This window comes from Typopeltis vanoorti, chromosome 19 (genome assembly GCF_054136105.1).
Source record: "Typopeltis vanoorti isolate ZY-2024b chromosome 19, IOZ_Tvanoo_1.0, whole genome shotgun sequence".
Lineage (NCBI taxonomy): Eukaryota > Metazoa > Arthropoda > Arachnida > Uropygi > Thelyphonidae > Typopeltis > Typopeltis vanoorti.
In genome coordinates this window covers 41971115-41992674 of record NC_143567.1, presented here as the reverse complement: position 1 = coordinate 41992674, position 21560 = coordinate 41971115, and the positions used below count along the sequence as shown (strand labels likewise).

The 21560-nt window shown below is 36.9% G+C and overlaps 1 protein-coding gene across 4 annotated transcripts in view; it reads right to left on the bottom strand.

Moving 5' to 3' along the window:
* Positions 1–19556, bottom strand: part of LOC150096041 (brefeldin A-inhibited guanine nucleotide-exchange protein 3) — a 377536-nt gene extending 357980 nt beyond the window's left edge. For all 4 annotated transcript variants that reach the window (XR_016549919.1, XM_090408931.1, XM_090408932.1 and 1 more), the window contains exons 1-2: positions 19363–19556; positions 6715–6806 (exon numbers count right to left, since the gene is read on the bottom strand). The gene's annotated coding sequence lies outside the window, so the exon portion shown is untranslated. The remainder of the gene's footprint in view (positions 1–6714; positions 6807–19362) is intronic.
* Positions 19557–21560: the final 2004 nt, after the last annotated feature.

Here is a 21560-nt window from a genome sequence, read left to right as displayed (position 1 = left end):
ATAGCTTGTCTGTGATAGGGTGATCAAAATTAAAGTATTCCTGTTAACGCCTTGTAGAGCACCATCCAGTGATCCAAATGCTATGCAACTTTGCAGGAATACATTGTGTATCACAGATATCTGAGAAAATAAAAAAGTTCTAAAATTTACGATCAGGGAGCATTGTAAACACCAAATGCATGGAATTTGCATATCACGCAAGGTGCCAGAAAGGTTTAAAAAGATGTATACAGGATTTTTCCTTCCCCTTCATTCTGGTTGTTAATGTTAGAGTTAGTGATGACACTAACCTTGCCCCAACGTGCTTTGCTCGTGAAGGTGTACTACCTAAACAATTGCAATGCTGCTGCTCTACTCTGCAAATTTTGTTGCCTGAACAATTGTTGATGAGATCTCATATCTCCATTTGCTCTGTGAAGAATTAGTTGTTTAGAAAAAACAGGATTGTTGGGAGTCAGACCTTGCAGAGGTCGAAAGCCAATCAGTTCACAAATAAATGAAGTTACTACTGCCATTGTGAAGCAGGACATAAATAACAGCATTGGTTCCTGCAGTGAGCATGCTGTATTAAGACACATGGATGTGCCTTACACAACTGTCTGAAAAATTCTAGAGAAGATTTTGCATTTCTATCCATTCAAGATCACCCTGTAACAGGAATTGTGCCCATAGGACTTTGAAAGTTGACTGAAATCCAATTTAATGTTCCTTGCTCAAGTGAAATTGGATACTGCAGGGCCGTGGATGATTCTGTGGAGAGACAAGGCTCGCTTTCACCTGAATGGAGCTGTGAATATCCACAGTTTCCAATTACAGCTTCGTTTATAATTAGACCATTCTTCAATTACTGCCAAGAGGTATTATGACATGATAAATGATCTTCTGGTGCCACAGCTAAAACAGCACCTGTGCATGGATTCAGTCATTGTAAGATGGGGCCCTTCCAAACATCAGTTGATCTATACAGAAGGTTCTTCAAGAATACTTCACAGAAGCCAGTGATTAGCCGTGCATTTCCACTGCAAGGCCACCTCATTCACCTGATTTGATCCCCTCTGACTTGTGGCTCTGGGGATTTCTCAAAGACAAGTTATCAGGCTCATCCTGATAACTTGTCAGTGCTGAAAGACAGCATAACCCAGCACGTGCACAATATCAGTCCCGACCAGTTGCGTTCTGTTGTTGAACACACTGTGCAAAGGATGCAATTTGTGGCATACCAGGAAGGGCTGCACATGGAACAGTACAGCCCATGAATGCATACTGAAAGTGAATAAAAATGTGTTATTTATGCTTGTGTCACTTTTATCCTTCTTACACACACAGAAAAATTACTGCATCTACATTTGGTACATCACACAGTACCCGTGGTGGTGGATTTTAAAAGTACTTTTTTTCCCTCAGATATTGCTTTCGCGTGATGCACAATTCCTGCAAAATTTTGTAACATTTTAATTGCTGGGTGGCACTCCACAAGGCCTTAAACAGGGATACTTTAATTTTGATCACTCTGTGTTCCACCTCAATATGAAGGTTAAAACATTGGAAAATTAAAGTAATTATTCTTAACACAGTAGTATTCTCCATAATTTGTGAAAATGAATGCTGATCACTATGTCACATTAAAAGACTGAATACAAGTGTTTGTTCACAAATGATATCATATTGACTAACAATACAAGTGTTTATTCACAAATGATATCATATTGACTAACAATTCCAAATGCTCAAGCTCTCTTGCCACAAAACAGCATGCAAAAAATAAGTAAGTAAATAAATACCCAGGATTTAAGAAATCACAAAATAAGTTTGATTTTAATTTTTGTAATTTCTTTTTATGACCTAGTTCTATGTGAAATATTTCACATAGTAAAATATTTAAATTATTTAGACACAGGTTTTGGTGAAGATGGCAAATTAAATCTGGAAATAGAGAACAGAATAAGCAAAGATAGTATAGTGGGGAGACAGCTAAATAAATTTATATGGAATAAGAGAGAGTCAAACTGGTTGACTAACTTGGTTTGTTGGATAGTGTCTGCAGCCTACAAATTCTCAATCTGTCTTCATAATCAGTATTCCACAATCCTAATATCATTTTTGACTCCCTCCTTTGCATTCTCCCTACTGTATCAGAATGATCACAGAAACCAGGAGATTAGACCTGCATGCAATAGTCCAAGTGAGGTTTCATCAAGACCTTGTATTGTTGAGTTGTATGAGTTGTATTTACAATCTTTGCTATATGTGGACGTGTGGAGTGAGTTTGATGGGCAAAAGGATTTGTACAAGATGGATGGCCTGCATTTGAATGGATTTGGTGTACGGAGACTGGAAAAAGTGTTGCTGAATGAAGTGAAAATGGATGTGCAGAACCAGGGAAACTAGAACTATCAAGGAGGGGGGAAGTGGATATGCAGACATCAGTGAGACAGTTGAGTATAAGAACGTATATAATGTACCCGAGCCAGTACTAAGGACAAGAAATCAGAATGGAATAGTTAGAATAACGCATCAAGATAGGGGTGGGACAAAGGGACCTCTGCATTTCATGTATACTAATACCAGGAGTATTAGGAACAAGAAGGAAGAATTTTTGGCCTTTATGTTGGAGGTTTAATGGATTTTTTTACAACACTCAAAAAGAATTAAAATAGAATTTAATACTTCCTATATTTCGTCCTAGTCACTAGGACATCTACGGGGATTACAAAAACAATTAATGTAACATGCACACAAAAACTTACAATACTAAGCCCAACCACGTGGGTTACACTAAAGTCCTATCTAGGTGGAGCGCCCTCTAAGGGCGGTAGTAGGTGGCCTGGAATGTAAGGTGGGACCTCTGGTGATGAGTGTTTCCCAAATCTTCGGAAGCTTAATGCAATCGTATTTGTTAAGATTTGGTTGGTTTCTGAGAGCTGCTGCTTCTAAGAAAAGTCTCTCTTTCTTGAATTTGCTGTGGTGGAGCATGGTGGTTTTCTTCCATGATACTCTGTGGGTGGTGTCCAAAACATGGTCAGCCAAGCCTGAATGGCCATAGTTGTGTTTAACGATGTACAACTTGTGTTCCTCCAGGCGGATGGATGCTGATCTGCCTGTCTGTCCAAATTACGCAAGCTTACAGGAACAGTTTGTTCCTGTAAGCTTGCGTACTTTTATAATATAGTAATATAATATAATATAGTAATAGTAAGCTTGCGTACTGTTGTTTTTGTAATCCCCGTAGATGTCCTAGTGACTAGGACGAAATATAGGAAGTATTAAATTCTATTTTAATTCTTTTTGAGTGTTGTAAAAAATCCATTAAACCTCCAACATAATGTCCTCACAGCACTTAAGCCTCTACACAAGAATTTTTGGCCTTGGTTGGCACTTCCTGGCCACGGGTTATTGGCATTAGTGAAACATGGCTGACGGAAGATGATATAATTAGTCGGATAGAATGTGTAGGTTAGAGTGTGTTTAGGAGGGACAGAGAGAATAAAATGGGGGGGAGGAGTGTTATTGATGATAGCTGATGAACTGCGGCCAAGGAGAATAGAAGTTGTATTCTCCTTGGAGGAGAGGACACATGTGAGAAAGGAACTGGATTTTATTCAGTTATTCAGGGATAACTATCTCAGACAGCATGTAATAGAAAATACTAGGGGTTTGAGAGTGCTTGATCTGGTAATAGCATCTGAGAATTTGACTGTAATGAATATGACCATGTTACCACCTATTCGTGAGAGTGATCATAAGGTCTTGACCTGGAAGGTGGCTAAAGGTGTGGAATTTTCGATTAAGACAGGGTATATGTGGAATTACTATGCTGGCAAGTATGACAAGCTTAGGAGACTGCTTGGTTCAGTGCCATGGCATGTAAAACTGCAAGGGCTGGATGTCGATAGAGCATGAGAAGTGGTCACGGAGCATTTGCAGGAGGTTATGGCTGATTGTATATCTAGGGTTCGAATAGTAAAACAAGTAGGGGTTAAATGGATGAATAACACCATTAAGCTTGAGTTGCAAAAAAAGAAACAACTGTGGAGGGAATTTAAAGAGAAAGGTGGCCTGCAAGTGCACGAACGGTATAAAGTGCAGGCCAGAAAGGTAACGAGTGTGGTAAGAAAAGTAAAAACGGATTATGAAAGGAAACTAGCTATGCAAGCTAAAGAGAATCCCAAACAGTTCCTTCAATATGCTTCAAGTAAAAGAAAAACTGTACATGGCAGAATGATTTTAAGGAATACTGATGGCAAGGAGATCACTGAATCAGTCGATATAGTGGAATTACTGAGTGAGCACTTTGCAAGAGTATATCATCCAGGTGGTGACATTGAAAGAATGAAGGAACCATTAGTTTATATGGGAATTGTGGTGAATGAAGTGGAAGTGAATAGTCTATTACAGAACCTTAATGTGAATACATCTGTGGGATTGGATGGTATACCGGCACGGGTCTTACGTGAAGTGGCTAAAGAATTATCAGTGCCCTTGACCATGTTCAATCTGAGTCTCGGGTCTGGTTTAGTCCCGAAGGTGTAGAAAGAGGGGAAAATAGTGCAAATTACCAACCAATCAGCATATCAGGAGTTGCTGTCAAGGTTTTGGAGAAAGTAGTCAAGGAGAAAATACAGGAATGGATCGATGAAAATGAGATACTGTATGGGGGACAGCATGGCTTTGTGAAGGGTAGATCATGCCTCAGTAACTTGCTCAAGTTTTATAACACAGTGACGGCTGAACTAGATAAGGGTAATGGGTTTACAGTGATACTGCTGAACCTGGCTAAGGCCTTTGACAGGATACCACATGGAATTCTAATCCATAAACTGCAACATATGGGAATGGATAAAGGGTTGGTGAGATGGATGGGTGGTTGATGGAGAGAGATATCACAGACTAGTTTATTCAAGAGTAGAGTCCAAAAGACGGCCTGTGACTAGTGGTGTGCCACAGGGTTCTGTTCTTGGACTACTGTTGTTTAATTTGTTCATTAACGATATAGGGAAGGATCTAAGAGGAACGGTTCATTTGTTCGCTGATGATGCAAAGTTGGGTAGGGCAATAGTGAATGCAGAAGATGTCAAAATCTTGCAGGATGATTTGGACAGATTGGAGGTCTGGGCTAAGGAGAATGAATGTCAATTTAACGTGACAAAATGTAAAGTTATGCATTTTGGGGTGATAAGATTAGCAGCAGTATACCACACTGGTGAAACTGTACTCCAGAAGATTGATGAGGCCAGGAACTTGGGAGTGTTGGTGGATAGGGAGATGAAGTTTTGGGCGCACATTGCAAAAGTGGCTAAATCAGCTCATAAAATCACTTGGTTGCTGAAGAATACTTTGACGAGCAGAGACAAGCAAGTTATTGTTCCTCTGTACCGAGCCTCGATAAGACCTCATCTTGACTACTGTGCCTAGATTTGGTCGTCTAGGTTTCTTCTTGATGGGGAGGGGAGGTTGAAAGGATCCATAGGCGAGTGACCAAGATGATAGCAGGTCTATGGAATGAACCTTATGAGAACAGGTTGAAGATTTGTGGGTTGCAGAAATTGGTTGATAGGAGGAAAAGAGGAGATATGATTGAGACATTCAAATTGCTGAAGGGTTTCTATAGGATTAATTCAGAGGATATTTTTGAGATCAGGACTGGTGGTGGGAGGACTAGGGGACATCTATGGAAGCTGGGCAAGAGTGTGGTTAGTAACGGTGCTAGAGCTGGGTTCTTTACTTTTAGAGTGGTAAATGAGTGGAATAAGCCGCCAGAGTCTGTTGTTGGTGCTATGACAGTGAATGAGTTCAAGGCAAGGTATGATAGATACTGTGAGAATGTCGAATAGTTGTGTGGACAGGATGTTTAGGGCCTCCCTCGATGAGTCTAAGGACTCCTTGGAGTCGCCCGTAGTAGTAGTAGTAGTAATAATAATAATAATATATGACCCTTTAACATCAACTTCTGTCTACTGGAGGCAGAATAATTACGTTTTTAACTGAAACTCCCTCTGATGATATAATCAGAACAAACTCTTTGAGGATGAGTTACTTCTGTCACATGCTGCTTGAAGAAGTTGTCTCTCAATAAATTCAGTTTTATTCTTCTCATGCAATTTTACAGCTACCCAATCAATATTTGGATAATTAAAATGCCCCATTATGATTACTCTTTTCGCACCCATCGTCTTTATGTGATGATGCATTTCTTCTTCACTAACAACTGATCCATCAGGTCTGTAACAACACCCCACTATGTATTTGATATTGTTAAACTCGACCTCACACCAGATGGCTTGAAGCTAACTGCCACAAGAAAAACCATTGATGTGGAATACGCTAATGATATCAAGTCATCTGATATCATTAGCGGCATCCCCTCCCCCTCCTCTCCTGTCTTTTCTAAAAATACTATACCATTTGTACTCAATAACAGTTAATATGCCTGCTTCTGATAGCCAGGTCTCACTAATGTGCATAATATGAGGTCCCAATATATTAATCAAGGCAACAAACTCCTTCTGTGCTTTTGATATTCATAGCATTCGTGTACATTTGCTGTAGCAATGTATATTTTTATTTAATTATTCAATAAAGAATTTTAGCAAATTACTAATGTAGAATTTGTACAGTAGTAATTCTAAACTGAAAAATAACTATCACTTATTCCAATATTATCAGTGATTTTCAGTGATCAAGTAACTAATTTTCAATAGAATCAACAGCACTTACCATATCTCCATCAGCAAACGTATATTACCCAAAGATACTGCAATATAAGAACATCCAAATATAAGAGATGAGAAGAAAACTTTTGTGCCATGCTAAAATAAATAAATAAAAATAATCCTTATATAAGAAAGTCGAAGATGATCTGTATATTGATAAATTTTAATACCAAGCATCAGCATTTAATGTTGGTATCATTTCCTACTTTGGACACAACTAAAAGTGTAAAATTAATATTAATTAAAACTACTCAGATCAAGCATGATCTTGAACAATATATGAGATAATTTCTTAATATATATATATATATATATATATATATATATATACAGTGGTACCTCGACTTACGGACTCGATTCATTCCTGACCATGGTTCGTATCTCGAAAACCAACTTTCCATTATATCTCATGGGAAATTAATTAATCAGTTCCAAGATTCAAAAAAAAAATAATAAATAAAATAAAAATAAATAAAAAAATAAAAAACTATTTTCAACTAAATGAAGAAAATGCAAAGAAATGGAAGAGTATTTTTACATTATAAATATGCATTTTGTATACCATTACATATTAATTTTTATTTATGAAATCTTTGGTTTTACATGATTAGTATGAAAATCATCTCCCATTAAATTGTAAAAAAAATTCAATTTTCTTGTGGCTGGTTTTGTGGTTCAAAAGTTTTTGATTTGTTTTCATCAGTTGCTTCTTTTTGTCTCTTAGGTGAGCAAGGTTTAAAAAAAACCTATCCAACGTTGACCGAATCTGTCTTTTCCTTAACACCCTACTAAAGTGATTAATGACATTGTCATTGAAAATATTGGTGGCTCTAGAAATAACACCTTGATCTGGATGCAACTTGGTAACCAATTCTTGCAATTCACCCCAGTGCTACAAGATTTTTTTTACGTCACTTGTTGGAATTGCTCCCTTTTTGTTGCTGTCTTCTTCATCCTCTGAAGACATTTGCTTTTCCTCCTCATCCCTTTCTTTTTCCTGCTCTCTTCTTAACTCCTGTAGCTCCTCAGTGATCAGCTCAATGTTATGCTCCTCTACCAGCTCCTCTATGTCTGCTTCATCAACTTTCAAATACATGGTCTTGCTATGGGCTGATTTTAGAATTCTCACAGAAACATCTTCCCATGCCTGACTAATAAGAAGCAAACAATGAAGAATATTGAAGTGACTCTTCCAGAATTCCCTGAGGGTTAATTCTGTGTCAGTGATAACTTCGAAACATCTTTGGAAAAGAGCTTTGGTATAAAGCTTTTTGAAGTTGGAAATAATATATCGATCCATTGGTTGTAGGAGTGGCATGGAATTAGGAGGCAAAAACTTAATTTTGATGAAATTAAACTCTTCATCCAAATCTTCTTCTAACTGCGGTGGATGTGCTGGAGTATTGTCCATTATAAGAAGAACTTTCTCAGGCAGACTCTTTTCTTGTAGATATTGTTTCACTGTGGGAGCAAAGACCTCTGTCATTCATTCATTCACAGAAGAATTGCCTGGTTACCCAGGCTCTGTTGTTACCTCTCCATAATGCTAGGATTTTCAGAGTGGTAAACCAACAGAGGTTTTATCTTCAGGTCACCACTGGCATTGGCACAAAAAAGCAAAGTTAGTCTGTCTTTCATTGGCTTGTGTCCTGGCAATGCCATTTCCTCCTTAGTGATGAATGTTCTCTTAGGCATTTTCTTCCAAAAAATGTCCAGTTTTATCGCAGTTGCAACTTGTTCTGGTCTGTAACCTTCTGACTCCATCAGTTTCTGAAATTCCTTCACAAACCTTTCAGTGGCGTCTTTGTCAGCACTAGCACCTTCTCCATGTCTAACAACACTATGGATACCGGTTCTATTCTTGAATTTATCAAACCATCCTTTGCTAGCTTTAAACTCTTCACCGATGTCTTTGCTACTGTTAATGGATGGCAAGTTCTGCAAAAGATCTTTGTAAATAGTTTGAGCTTGTAAACAGATCATGTTTTGAGATACACCATCTCCTTTCAGTTACATGTCATTAATCAGATGATTAGTAAAGTTTCCATTTCTTCCATAACTTGATTTCTTCGAGATGACACGATAGATACTCCTTTGGCCACATCCAGTTCCTTATAAAAATCTGCTTTCTTGACAATTGTAGCTATGGTGGATTTGGACAAGTCATACTGCTTGCACAGATCACTTTGCCTGACTCCTTTCTCATATTTTTCCACAATCTCTTTCTTAATTTCTACTGCGATTTTCTTCTTCTCTTCTTTCTTAGTTTTCTTTGGCCTCATGTTGAAAATAATATGCTGATCAGTGAAATGATGCCTATCTGGTAGATTATTCAGAAAATAAATGTGAAGCTACAATAAAACACATCAGTTATAAAAAGAAATACATACAGTACACATAATAAATACATACCTAAAAAAATCTTCACAAAGTGTATTGTTTGTTTACACAAATACTGAAATAGATACACAAAAAAGCAAATACGTGCGTTTGTCGTATTTCAGATAAATACAATGTAGCAACAACAATCGTTACACTATAGACTGTTCAGCGCGAGCTCAGCTAAACGTGCATAAAAAAGTTTAAAAAAGTATAATGTAAAACAGGCTTTAGTTCATTTGAAAAGAAAAGCATCATGGTTCGTATCTCGATTCTAGGTTCGTATAGTACGCCCACAGATTCGAGACCCTTCGACACATCTGCGCATGTCAACAGGAGGAGAATCCATTCCGATAATAGGGTAATCAATCCGTATTGTGGGATGAGTTGTTTATTATTATATGGTGGAAAATTAGCTTCTCTTTTATGATCATTGTAGTTAACTATGTTGCTTGTAGAACAGTTGGAAAATTTTACCTATAAAGCACGTGATTTCACATGTTGGCGACCAATTCGTACGTCCTTCATTTCTTTCTTCCCTTCAGCATGAATCAACTATTCTTGGCAAGTCGCCAAGCACAGATCTACAAGCTGTGAGCGAACTATATCTAGAGGTCAAAATGGGATATGAAAAAAGTTTGTATCTCGAAAAGTTCGTATGTCGAGTGGTTCATAAGTCGAGGTACCACTGTATATAAGAAAATGTCCCCAACCCACTTGTGACGTTTACTGCTAATCACTCTCTGATATCTATCAGATAGCCAATCTACAATCAAAATCGTTAACTTGATATCTAAATTCATATGCTACAATTTAAATATCAGTTTATGTGGCAAAGTATCAAATGTCTTTGCAAAAATAGTACATGCTTTTTCCTCATCAACCACTCTTGTTACTTTGTTCATAAAAGCCAAACAGAATATTGAAAAAAGAATGTCCCTTAACAAATTCGTGTTAGCCCTCATAGATAATGTTACTCATGCCTAGTTTTGTATATAATCATATAATGTCACTAATTACTCCAAAATCCTAACAACTATATGAAAGACAAACTAGGCTATAGTTCGATATCTCCATTTTATCACCATCCTTATGCAATGGTACTATTTTATCCTCCTATTCCTTTGGCACACCTTCCCACAGTCAGACACTTTTACTGAACAGCCAGTGTCATTAACTTAGCATATTCTCTTAAAAAAGTCTATCATACCACTCTTTAAACTCATTGACTGTTCTCACTCTCACCACTCCATCAGGCAATGCATTCCCGGTTCAATTTCTTCCTCTTGCTCATAGTTTCCTTTCGTAACTTCCAGGGATGGCCTCTTGTAATCACTCCTTCCCACTGTTCAACCAAGCGGAAGAACTCCCGAGTGTCAACCCTGTAACCACCTCTCAACAGTTTAAAAGTCTCAATCATATCACCTCTCCTTCTATCCACCAAACTGCAGTCCACATTCTCTCAGCCGATCCTCATAACTATGCTTGTACAGTCCTGAAACCATCTTTGCCATCCGTCTTTGTATCCTTTCCACAGTTAATTTATCCCCTTCAAATCCTGGGGACCAAATCTGAGAACAATAGTCTAAGTGTGGTCTGATCAGAGACTTATACAACGGAATGATAACCCTTTTATCTCTGCAGGTCAGTGTCCTTCTCATTATTGCAGCAATCCTCTGTGTTACCTTCACCACCTTTGCAATATGTCCCCTAAATTTCAGGTTTCTATCAATCATCAACCCCAGATCTCTTGTCTCCCCTACTTCCTCCAATATAACTCCTCCCATAGAGAATGCAGCATCCCATCGATGTTTCCCAAACCTCAAGACCTTACATTTTGCAGCATTAAACTGACACCCCCATTCATTTGCCCATCTATCTAGCTTATTCAAATCCTCTTGCAGGGCTGCCACATCTGCACTATTACTAATAATCCTTCCCAGCTTCGCATCATCCGCAAACAACTGAATATCCCCTTGCAGTCCACTGGCAATGTCATTGATATAACGGTTAAACAATATAGGTCTTAGTACTGAGCCCTGTGGGACCCCACTTGTAACCCTCTGCCTCCTTGTAACTGCTCCACCATACACAACTCTCTGATACCTATCAGACAGCCAATCCTGAATCCAGTTGACCAATCTGACATCCAGACCCATGTGATGCAACTTAAATATCAGCTTATCATGTGGCACCCTGTCAAATGCCTTCGCTAAGTCTAAGAAAATTGCAGTATATGCCTTTCCCTCATCTAATGTTCTTGTAACTTTATTATAAAAGGCTAGCATATTGCTAAAACAAGAGCACCCTTTCACAAATCCATGTTGACTCTAACAGATAACATTACCCTCATCTGCCCAATGCTGTATACGGTCCCTCACTACTTTCTCCAAGATCTTAACAACTACTGATGACACACAGACTGGCCTATAATTAGACACTTCCAGTCTGTTACCGCCCTTATGCAATGGCACTATCTTACCTTCCTTCCATTCCCTGGCCTTTCCCGCAGCCATTTGCTCTCCATTTCTCTCTTAATGATTTATCTGTAACCTCTTTTTTATATGAAGTTCCTGTTTGATTGCATTAATCAGCCACTTTACGACAAAACATGTGATCTTTTTTAACTTGGGGTATGCAAAGGAACTATGACTCAAATTGATCACATCTTAATAAATGGCAAATGGATAAGGTCAGTGCAAAACTGTAGAGCATACAACAGCATAGAATTAAACTATGCTTGCAGAATTGTAAGTGCTGCGACTAAGAGCATCCAAATTACAGAAAAATCACCTCAGATACAAGGCAAATCAATTTCAGCAACTCACAAAGAACAACCACCCACAAGCAATATCAAATGACAACACAGACAATATATTTAAAGTAATAACTAGCATCATTCATCAAGCAGCCTCCCAAATATTTCTTCAAACAAACACAAAAAGTGTAGATAAAGACTGGGTAACCAAAGAAACAAACTCACTGATTGACAAGTGCAATAGCAATGTAAAAACCCAAGATTCCCTTCAATATAAAAATGAACTAAAGTAACTAAACATAGAGGTGTATGAAGCTCTCTCTCAAAAGATAAAGAAGTCTACATCCAGAGCTTCTGCTAAGAGGTAGAAACTGTCAAAAATTGCACAAGATAAGAGAAACTCACAAAATAGCCAAGTCCCTGAGCACGGCGGAAAGAAACCCCAGAGTATTGAGAATCAAGAAAAAGATGGACCCTCGTTTGCAAACAAGCTGAAGAACTTGATGAATGGAAGCACACTTCCAAACACTCCAACCCCAAACATTGATTTCATCTCGAAAACCATAGTACGGAAACTCTTTGCATCAACTGTGACGATTTCACCATGCAGGAGTTCACAGTGGCCCTTCAACAACAAAAAGCACAAAAATCACCAGGAGCAGATGGTATCACAGTTGAGACTTTAAAGCCCTGTTCTACAGACAACAAAGAACAACTTCTACACATATATAACTTTTCGCTTTCCTCTGGGAAAGTTCCTAAACAGTGGAAAGTGGGTCTAATAATATCAATTCCAAAAAAGGGTAACATGAACAAACATAAAACTACAGAGGAATCACACTCCTTTCTACTCCACTAAAAATCTATAATAAAATGATATTAAATAGAATTTAACCACATATAACTCCATTACTTCGTACAAACCAAGCTGGATTCCTCAAAAAATGTGGTACTCTAGAACAGTGCTTCCCAAACTTCTGGATGTCAGGGCCCCCTTTGCAAAAATTAAAATATATCACGGCCCCTTTTGAAAAAAAAATCTTAATAGAGAGATATATTATTATAATATTTATTGTATTTATATTCAATACAAAACATACACAGCAAATATTGTAAAAATCAAATGCATATATTACATTTTTTGCCTCTTACCGTTTGGTTCTGAAGACGATGCGGGCTATTCTGGTAAAATATGAAATACTGTCCTTTTTTTTTTGAGTCTGTTTCTGCTTCTTCTGATTGTTTGCGGGATTTTTTTATTTTTTTATCAGCCACTTATCCATCTCAGGGTTAAATTGTTTAACATAGTATAGATCAAATAATATCACCACTTACCGATACTGGCACACCACAGACTGATAACATGAAATTAGTGAATATTACCCGAATAAGGGAATCCCCGGACCAGGAACATTTTTCTCTTTTGTGACTTTTGTCCCTTTACGGTAATTAAGCCTAACGCGAAACAGACAGCAAAGGCAGATTATTAAAACGTGCATATGATTGGTGCGGTATTAACAAAAGATCGTGCAACCGAAAGATAAAAGCATAACTGACAATTGAGTTGAAATGCTAACTCTCTTCAACCGAATTCCATATGTGAAACTGCCATAACATTCATTATATATATATATATTACTTAGTTTTAACACGTTCAGTTGAATTTTATTGCTGCCTTGCGAAATCAAACTCACACACATCTAATTAATAACAATAGTTTTTAGTTAGATACTGTGTTTGCCTGTGCAACATATGGTTTTGTTTCAGTCTATACAGCATAGTTTCTGTATGAGGGGACATGTGATTCATTAATTAGTGTGTTTTTATCCCAGTTGTCTCTAATTGCACTATTTGTTGAGAAATATATTACACAGACTCCTCATATCTTATTCACTGGCATAATAAAAGTACTTGTTTTTATTGCCTCTGCAGTATAGCGGCTGTTAGGGAGGTTTACTTTGTTAGGGTGTTGTTTACCACTGCAAGAGAGTTACTATCTCCCCACATATACTTGTTTAAGCTTTTTTTCATGTGTGAAGTATATGCGAAACTTTTATTGGTGACAGAAAACTAGCTCGGATGACAGTGATAATATAAAATGAGTTTTGATATGTATATAAAGTCAATATCAACAGTCCCTGATTACGAATGCGTGATGAAAGGGACAGGAAGATTTGGAGCTTCCCTGGACAGCATTCGAAGTAAATACAATTAACCACTGCTTTGAAATGAAACATGTGAATAAGCAATATTTACTAATATTCATTAAGCGCCAAAATACGCAGGAAGCAAAGTTTGTGAACCAACACCAATGTGTGCATTTTTCCATTAAATTATAAAAAAATAACAAAAAAAGAATAATAAATAATAAAAGTTAAATACATTTCTTTTAAAATAAAAAAAATCTACTTAGTCTTAAAACAGTTTAAATTTGTTTTCATTATTTCACGGCCCCCCTGAACAAAACCTATGGCCCCCCAAGGGAGCCGCGGCCCACAGTTTGGGAAGCGCTGCTCTAGAAGACATTCACTGAATCAGAAGACTAATAGAGGGTTCAAAGGACAAGAACTTACCGTTGCTTTTGAACTTTACTGACTTTACTAATGCATTTGATTCTGTTGACAGGGAATGACTATGGGAAACATTAAAACTTTATGGCATTCCACCTAAAATTATCAGGGCCATCAGGGCAACCTACCAAAGATATCAAGCAACAGTACTAGTTAATGGAGACAAAACACAGTTTTCCCATCACCACAGGAGTCCTACAGGGAGATACTCGGGCCCCATATCTATTCATCATAGTGATTGACTATATTTTTAAATTGATTTGAGTTAAATCCAGAATCCTCATCAAAGACATATATATAGATGCACCTTGAAGACCTGAGCTTTGCAGATGATATAGTCCTCATTGACTCCAACATTGCAAATGCCCAAAACCCACTTCAACAGTCTTAAGAGAACTGCAGAAATATTTGGACTAAAAATAAACTCCCAAAAAACAAAGATATTAAAAAAACAGATAGATGGGCATATGCATATAAATCAAAATGATCACCTTGACAAAGTAGCGGACTCTGTATACCTAGAATCACACAGATTCCTTAACAGACATTAAGACAAGAAAACAGAAAGCATTCCAGTTCCACAGACGTCTTAATAAAGTATGGAAGTCGAGCCTCATCTCAAAGGAGATGAAGATTCGTCTTTACACTAGTCAGTCTATCTTTCTGTATGACTCCCAGACCTGGAACATCTCAACAAAAGCAGCAATCAATATTATAAATAGGTTTGGAACTACTTGTCTAAGAAATATCCTGGATTACTCTTGGCAAGACCATATTCCCAACTCTACTATATTAGATGAAACCCAGCAAGATCCTCTACTCAGCACCGTTCAAAGAAACCAAATAAAATGGCTTGGCCACCAACTCAGACATCCACCTTCTGCACCTTTTGATGCTCTGGTCCTCTATGCCCCTCTAGATGGAAAAAAAAAAGAGAAGGATCCCAAACTCAATATTGGAAATGCATCTGCAATACTCTCCCTGTTTCCCCTAACTCTCAGCATCAAAGATCTGTCAGTTAGCATATAACAGAGAAGCCTGGTTTTCCTTCACGTCATAAGAACCTCCAAGTTCTGTCTTAGTGTACACAGACTACTTATTTGTTTTCATTGGTTTCCCTATTTATAATTGTAAAATTATAAATAAACAATAAATGATCAAGTTGCATCATCATAAATAATGATGATGCAACTTGCCATTGCTGCCAATAAATACTTCTTCACTATCTCCCAATTTTTCCATCAATGGAATTGTCCCAGGCTGATTGTTATGATTATTATAACCCATTCCACAAAAAAGTTCCTTTTTCTTTGATACTTTTGCATGTCTGCTCATCCTCTAAGTCAAAACTACTTGGTTACTCTCACCAACTGAGAGTAAACATAACATTTCAGTTATGATTCTGATGTGATGACCATAAACTCTAATCTCATGTTCCATTTACTAACATGTTGCCTAAGACATTTTTCCCATCAAGAATTGCAGAAATTCCTGTAAATGCAAAACAGGTAATTAGTATGGGAAATTTTAACCATCTCAGTAAAAAATCTTCAATAACAATTGCTCATTTTGCACCTGCCAAACTAAACTGACTAACATCTGTTCTTCACCCTCTGTGTTTCCTAGCCTATAGCAACATCCCACTAAATATTCTGTTCTGCCCACCTCCCCCTCACACTATATGCTCTCAAAAATCATTAGTGCCATTTCATTCCAAACTCTCCACTTTGAGAGGACACAACTCATCACTTATAACTCTCCACTGACCCTTCTTATCATGTTGAAATATGAAATATCCCTCTATTTCTGTCAGGACTAGATCTTCTTAAAGCAAATTTCACTCAAACAATCTTTTGACAGAGTGAATCAATCAACACAATTTTTCCTGAGAATTTGTGTATATAGAAAAACCAGTGCATAGCATGCATTCCTATACCTATTATTATTATTATTATTCCTTCCATACTCCATTTGCAATTCAAGTTCCCTATTCTAATACTCTCACTTGTGCTGAGAACAATCTCTCCAGATACCAGCATGTTCAAATGTAGACAATCTCTCACATCCAGCTCTCATCTATCATCAAATGCACTCTACCATCCACATTTTCCAGACCTCACTTTTGCCACATTCTCGGCTTCATATCGTTCATTACTGCTGCTGTTCTCCTCAACTCTGCATTATCACATCTGGGCATTATAATGTCTTATCAATCTGCCACCTCATCTAGTATCTACTTATATCATAGAAATAAGCCTATATTTAATTCTGGAAAAAAAAAACGATAAAAGTAAGTCATCAAATGACTGTTTTGCTGCTCTCACTTTAGTTTCCTCAAAAATTATGGAGGTCATCAACAGCCAACTTCTTTACAACCAGAAGACCTACTAGATAATTAAAGACTAGTAATATGGATTCTACCACTAGATCTATATCCAGTTTCCTAGCCATTACCAAAGTTTGGATACAAGCCAGAGAATGCATTAAAAAATTATCTATCTTGATAGAGGCCTGCTCACTAAGCTACCATGTTAAGGTCTGAAGTTAACTCTGCAACTAAGTTGTCAGCTTCCTCTCTGTTGTGGTTGATGGTTTCCTTTTCAGATTTCATCCACTGATTCTAAAGTACTGAAGGGCATCTGTACTCTTACTCAAACTCTTCCCTCCACATAAATGACCTCTCACTGACCTTTGCTGATAACAATGCACTGTTCCTCTTCATTATTTGAAGAGGAACAGAGGAATTCGAATTGCCTGATTGAGGCAATTTAATGCGAAGTTAATAACATCTGTATACATGCAGCCTAGTTATAAAGATACTTTATATACAAACTTTTGTTTGCTCATACTTGGGTAAAAGATAAAAACAAGAATATAATTTTTTGTGAAATATAATTTTACTTCGGCAATGTCAGAAAAAACTTCCTACAACTATCTCTTATCCAGTGTATGTTAATAATATGGTGATACATCCAGTGGCGTAGCTAGAGCTTTTGCCACCCAGGGCAGTCCCTGAGTTTGCCACCCTCTCAATACACATCAAAAATATTACAAAAAGTCAAAACAACATATAGAGAAATAAATTAAAACACTATGTTTATTTTTGAAGTAAAACTTTAATTCCAACATTCTAAAATGTTATTTTTCTTGCTTTTCTGTTAGCAAAATCATCGATGACATTGGCAAAGTCTATTTCATAGTAATGTAAATAATTCTTAATCAATTTTAATTAAAAAAACTCCTCTCACAACTAGCAACACTTACAGCAATTGTGAGGAAAATTCGCAGTAGTATTACAATATTTGGAAATGATTTCTCGAGACTGTATTTTACAATTAACTACAAAAGTTCAAAAAGGTTCAAAGTGCTGCCTGGGGTGGACTGCCCCCCCCCCCTAACTATGCCTCTAGAAACATCATTTTGCTATTGCATATAGATAATGAGATGTCAACCTTGATTTAACTATTTCCACAGGTCTAGTGCCTATTGATGAGACCTCAATAATAGTGCGATAGGTCCAGATAGTGACCCTTTTCCATAATACATAGCAATATAAATACCCAAAAGGGAGTGTATGGTGAATGATGGAATATTAAGGAAATTTGATGTGAAGTCAAAAGACTGTATACATGAATATACATCATGCACAAACTTGTATATATATTATGCTTGACAAGAAAGAAAGTATCGTTTTAATGCTTTGCACAAGTATTAAAACAAGAATAATTTATTGTTAATCAATGATCTCTCCCTCACACAGACACAGAGGGATACATTCCAATGATTATTATTACTTGGCACCTCCAGGGAGTACAAGGACTGATCCCAGGATTGCACTCTACGCTGCCTCTCTAAATACATTTCACCCTATCCACTACTACTTAATTCTCCTACTATGACACTACTACCACCAATGGCATCTGGTGCCCATCACCACCATCAACAGTATTTTTTGTCTGTTGATGGTGGTGATGATGCCCTGGAACACACGTAAACTGCTTGTGCGTTTCCTGAAGGCCGATTTGTCTACAAGTGGGATGAAAAACTCGAGTTTCTGGGAGAATAAAACCCTGCTACCTCTGTATGAGAACGGCTAACTCACCTTCAATTGAAAAAGTCCATATAAGGATTTCCATCATCATGACAAGAATCAAACCCAAGTCTTTTCAAATCGAAGGGTGCAATGTTCCGGTGTTTTTCCAATTGCACTACAGGCATCTAATTATCTCATGATACCCTATTTCCATCTTATTATTATTAAAAGTGGACACCATCATAACTTCACTTTCTTTTAAAACTGGAAGAACATGAAGTGCTTCTGCTCAGAATCCATTTACCATACAGCTTCAAACTTAGTGAACCAATTTCACTTGCCGCTCTTTGGAATAATCACCTTCTTGACTCCAACTTTAAATATCAACAGCTTCTTCCTTTGCAAATCCTCACATATGAGGATATGTTTAAAAAAATACATAATAATAATTTACATTAGCAGAGAGGAGAGCTTTTTATTTATTTATTTATTATTATTATTATTATTTTTTTTTTTTTTTTGGATAAGCTTTCAGGTTGGTTTTTTTGGGAACTCCATTTTTCGTCTTAAAAGATGATTCATACATTGGATGATCTCAATACTACTTCTAAAGCTTCATGTTTTCTTAATGAAAAAAAAAACGACACCTACATTTAAGGGAATATTTATGTCACTGTAAGAAATATTTCACTGGCATATATATATATATATATATATATATATATATATATATATATATATATATATATATATATTTTCGTGATGCACGTTCTTTATCATACACTGTCAGTATATTAGCCTCACTACATTATCGACATAATGACATATTTGCTATAACCATCTCAAACACCTGCTGAAAATACTGCATGAATGTATGCATTCGCATATTTTTTGAGGTTGAAAAATACTTACCATATGCTAATATAAACCAGCAGAAATTAAAGTACTCCAAATTGACTATAAAGAATAGTTTTCATATTTTTCTTATAGTAACGTTCGATAGCTGTCATTTCAAACTTAAAAAAAAAACTGTTCATTAGCTAATACTTCGAAGCCAAGCATTTTGAAAGTGCAAAAAACAAAACCTTCACATGTAACATCACTTAATATACCGTTAACAGGTGGAAATGTTCACGACAGCGTCGGAGGCATTCTGTTAGTGTACATGTTGCTAAGTTCCCCCCTACCGAGAATATGTTGTAGCAGTTCTGGGATGAAATTCGTCTGAACTCGACTTGCACAGGGAGTTAAATGTAGATTTTTGTTTATTTTAAGCAGCACAGATGTGCTCAAAACAATATCAATAAGAAAGATAAACTTTAACATAGACAGAAATTCAGATTAATAGCGCCCTCTCTCTCTCTCTCTCTCTCTCACGCACACACGCCAGAAAAATAAATAATGGCAAATCTATGGTAAATGGTAAATCTGATAAATAAATGGTAAATATATACAATAAATAAATACACTTGGTTGGACACGACAAGAGGAAACTTTACAAGTGCTTTTTCGAGTGAAGGTGAGTTAGTCGATCTCATACCATGGTAATCAAGTTATCTTCTAGAAACTAGGGTTTTTACTAAAAACTTTTTAGTCACGCAAAACAAGCATATCCGGCAGAAAACAAATACAACTAACAGACAAAAATACTGTTTAATAGGATGTAGTGAATGTGTACTGCAGACGGTAGATTCTTTAGTATATCGTGCAGCGGAAACTGTAGATCATGTAGTGCTAAGTTGTTTCCCACGGTGGCACTCTATGGAGATATCATGTAATAATGACAATAATTAAGTTAATATATTATGTTTGTTAAGTGCGTGTGTTCAACTGTTCTCTTCCAGTTAGGAACAAGAAAATAATTCCCGATCTGTGCAATAAGGTCGCTCGCTCTGTGAATAAGTAGCGCTGAGAACAAAAATTGAATCCAGAGTTTTATTTATTTTTAAAAGCTGGAAAACTTATAGATAGAATTTCTTTGTTCCAGAAAAAAAAAAAAAAAAAAGATTGCATGTGAAGGCTAGTCGAAAAAATATAACTGAGTTTGTAGGACAATTTGATGTTATCAAAGCAAAAGGAAGTGAAAAGGCATCACTTTTATCTGCCATCTTTTTCAGATGACTTGGAGATGAACATTAAAAACCTTGCAGGTTTTATTGTTTAATCAATCCACAGCTGTGAAATGAGAAGGAACAAAGTGTATAGTTGTTATCAAATCCTATGAAAGTGACTTAGAAGAATCATTAATATATAGAAGGATGAGGAGGGGGAGGAGAACTGAGATCAGATTAAAGCAAGCATTCATGAAACGTGTGCCGGCAAAGAGGAAGCTGACCACACAAATACAAAAAACAATATTATTATTATTATTATTATTATTATTATTATTATTATTATTATTATTATTATTATTATTATTATTATTACTTAAATAAAGACCAATAAGCTTCATTTCGGCGATGTAATATTATTTAAATTAAAGCTCTTTATTTAAGTAATTTAATGGGTGCACCTGTTAGTCCGCACGGTTAGCCTAGTGGCTTTGCGCTTTGCAACCATATGCCTGGGGAAGGAGTGTCCCAGGTTCGATTCCCGTCGTAGACGTGAGGAATTTGAGGATCTTCCTCAGGCATAGCCAAGTTAGCCGGTCTTGGGCACGGACAGCAGGTTTTTTTCCACCAGTTTATCTGGCGTTTTTCATCCTGCAAGCAGGCAAACCGGCCCCATGAACATACGCCTCTACAGTCAAAAATATATACCCCCAGCGGCAGACCAGGCGACAGGTTGGTTGGGAGTAGTACTAACAAGAAGTCACATCTAAGTAACATGCGGACCCTGCATAGGAAGCGGGAATAACGCGTAGTGAAAGAAGAATGGGTGCACCTGTTTGACAACTCGTATAGCAGAGTATATAAGTTCTTTTCGCAATTCCTCAGTATTAATTTGGTCTACCTACTCACTGATGAGACCTCAATAAAGGTCGAAACCGGTCTGGGTAGTGACCTTCCATCATAATGTATAACATCATACATCTCCTAGGAGATGTATTTTTACATTATGGGAAATACTAAGAATAGTCATCAGAGCTTTACCCACCTTTGCTATGAATT